Source organism: Tupaia chinensis, unplaced genomic scaffold (assembly GCF_000334495.1).
Source record: "Tupaia chinensis unplaced genomic scaffold, TupChi_1.0 Scaffold000100_1, whole genome shotgun sequence".
Lineage (NCBI taxonomy): Eukaryota > Metazoa > Chordata > Mammalia > Scandentia > Tupaiidae > Tupaia > Tupaia belangeri.
The window spans coordinates 468,320-471,539 of record NW_006159564.1 but is presented as its reverse complement, the minus strand read 5'-3'; the positions used below and the strand labels follow the sequence as shown (position 1 = coordinate 471,539).

The 3,220-nt window shown below is 39.6% G+C and overlaps 1 protein-coding gene across 4 annotated transcripts in view; it reads right to left on the bottom strand.

The window, feature by feature from the left end:
• The window catches only part of COL8A1 (collagen type VIII alpha 1 chain), a 165,298-nt gene that overhangs the window by 7,536 nt on the left and 154,542 nt on the right, over window positions 1-3,220 (bottom strand). The gene's annotated exons all lie outside the window — the stretch shown is intronic.

The following is a 3,220-nucleotide window of genomic DNA, read 5'->3' as shown; positions in this document are numbered from 1 at the left end:
TGCTGATTGGAATGCTGATACGTTGCCTGGAGATGGACCAGACACCTTGGATCTGCAGGTCAAAGCCATGCATGGAGCATGACAGGGCAGTAAGGCAGAAGAAACCTTCACCCTGATTGATGATGGAGGCACTGTTCCAATCCTTAAATTTGGAATTTGTTTACCCAAGAGAGAAAAGAAGTTCTATTTTCTTGAAGCCATTGTTATTTGGGACGTTCTGTTGCATGAAACCTAATCTGAAAGAATAGATTCTGCTAAAAGGAGACACACTGGTGGCAATCTAGGCTTTGTTAATGAGTGCCGAAATTCTATTCTGAATGAAAGCAGTTGGTAGTTTATAGGCTGCATGCCAAAGGCCAAGACTTTTGGTCAGATGCCTTTTGGGCTGTTTGGAGAAATGTAAATGTAAATGTGAAATAAATGCAAAGAGCAAATCAGTGAAAAACCGCCTAAGTCTTCTGAATTGGAGAGAAGGTGCTTTATGTGATAGCACCAAAATGTCATTTAAGAAATTACTCTTGTAATTATGCATTCTTTCTTCTATTTAAATACTCTGAAGTAATTTGTTTAGAATTTGGCTAATCGGACCTGACGTCCATTAAAGTTTTTCTTTGTACTCTTATGAAAGAGTTTACAAGGCTAATCAGTTGTACAAATACGATAGGGAGAGATGTTTAACTACTCACAAGAATAAACTGTTTCTATTCCCTTTAATAGCACTCCTTGCAAAGTAGCAGTTAACAGAATAAATATAATTGGGGCTTATCTGTTTATGAAAAAACAGCTTGAAAAGACCTCTGTCTGGAAACGCTTCAGGCTGAAGACCAAAGCCCAGGGCAGTGCAGTGCTGGCAAATGCACACTAGGGGGCAGGTGTGGTGCACGCTGAGCTCCGTTCAGTCCCACCCGGCGGCTGTGGGCAGTGGTACCAACACTGGGCACACACCTGCTGCATTTGCACATCTTACTAAGGGACTTGATGAGAATCTTAATCCTAAAGGATGTGGCATCAAAATGCTGGAGAGAGAGGTTCGTTTCTCACAATCTCTAATGCAATCTTTAGGAAAACTTTGAAGAAAGTCTCTATATCAGTAATTTAATTCCTTTTCTTATTAGAATTTATTTTCTTTGAGTCTGCCTTTTAAAATTCTGGATCAGAGTTCTCCTCTTCCTAGAAAATGTGCATGTTGTGACAGCCTATTCAAGTTCAAGAGTAATGCCAAAGTGACTGATTAATAAAAAGCACCTAAGAAAATATTTAATGTGAATCTCTACCATGAAATTCACTGCTTTACAATTTTTGTAAATATACTAACTAATCATTTCTTCCTCCTCTAGGTAAAAAAAATGAAGAAACATTTGTCAGCAAAATGATTTATAAACGTTCCTCCATTTCATAAATCAGAGTAGTCTCGAGAACTGTTTATTTTAAGTAGACTCTTAATAATAACGTAGGTACTGGCAAAATGGGACAAGATAGAAAGCTGTTATTTTCTGTCCTCCTAAGAATAATTTTTACAGACCATTTGGAAAGGGCCACAAGATTAATATTGACTTATATTCATAATAACCAAGTTTATTTTAGGTGGAAAAGAACATTTGCCATAAACACGCAACAATAATTTGAATTTTTGCCAAAGACCATGCTAGGCATGTCCAAGGATTACAAAGTTGACTATAATATGGTCAATGGGCTCTATCTTCAAGGAATCTCATACCCTTTTAGTAGGGGTGACAGATATGTAAACTGTTAATGAATAGCAAAAGGTATCAGAATAAGGTAAATTTGTCTCCTACTTCTGTTCTCCATGATCGGAAATCCCTTGTCTTTGGAGTAACAATTTTTCTCATTTTCCCCATATTCTTTCAAACCCCCTTATATACAAGTTATAGCATACTGTATACACTTCTTAGTGCTTCTTTTTTTTAACTCAAAGATCAGTACCTCAAACTTTATTTCCTGTCTAGTTATGTATATAGAAACAAGTTTCTTCAAGTTATTCATTTGTTAAAAGCAGATTTGGGGCCAGCTGGTGGTGTGGTGGCTAAGGCCAATGGGGTGGTTGGGAACCATGCCAGGCACGTATGCATGTGTGCATGTGTGCATGTGTGCATGTGTGCCCAGAATCCTGCAAGGAGGGATGAAGCAGAGGGATTATGATGTGGTTGTCACCATGGGGCTGTGTACGTATGTTCCCTGTCTCTCCTCTCTCTCTGTCTCTCTCCCTTACATGGCAAGTGCATGTGCCCTCTGACAAGTTAAAAGAAAAAAAGTGGGACCAGCAGTTGGCGTAATGACTATGTCGCTGGATTCCCATGTAGTCACCTGTGATTCAAGTCCCGGACCCAGTAGCTTAAACTCATTCCAGGTGCATGTGTGTGTGTGTGCCCAAGATCTTGAGAGGAGAATGGAGGAGAAGGGGTTGCGGCGTGGCCATCCCCCTGGGGGGTGATTTCTCCCTTTCTGTTTCTCTGTCTCTCTCTGTCTTTCCGTGATCACACACACCCTATAGCAAAGACTTCTCCAAAACAAACAAACAAACAAAATAGTAAGACGTGGTTATTCTCCTAAGTCCTATCTAGCTCTAACAGCCAATGTCTCTAAGGTAGTCACTAGAGAGCTGAAAATGTTAATCCATGCCAGAAATATGTGGTAATACCTGGTAATGTATAAGTTGGGACTTAATTCTACCTCTGGGGGATGAATAAATTTAATTATTGAACCCTGAACTTGTGGTGATTTCTTTAATAGCAAAGCTAGCATACTTGGCCCTTCACCCTTCCATCAATTCAGTGGATGTGTTGGATTATACTTAATAATCTTTAAACCAGGACAATCTAATGAAATACTGGAAAACTGGAAGGAGACAAAATGCCTGGAAGAAGACCAGTTGAATACCAAAGGCCCAGTGGGATCTTGCTTTACTACATTTATTTCCTCTCACAGGCTTGGCCTTTCTCTCTCCAAAACCACCTCCTTAGGTCTGCCATCTGCCATTTCTCTGGTGTTTTATTTAAATAAACTTTGTTCAGTTTCTACTTGAATATTTATGTAGGAGCCCTGGTTAGAATTTACCGCTTGACTTATCCCTACTAATTTCCCTTCTGTCCCTAAGGATATTTTTGGTGGTCAAAGTGGTGTGGTGGTTCTCCCAAATTATTCAGAAGAAAATCAGACTTGTGCAACATTATAGTAACACCTGAGGAGGAGAACAGCAGGG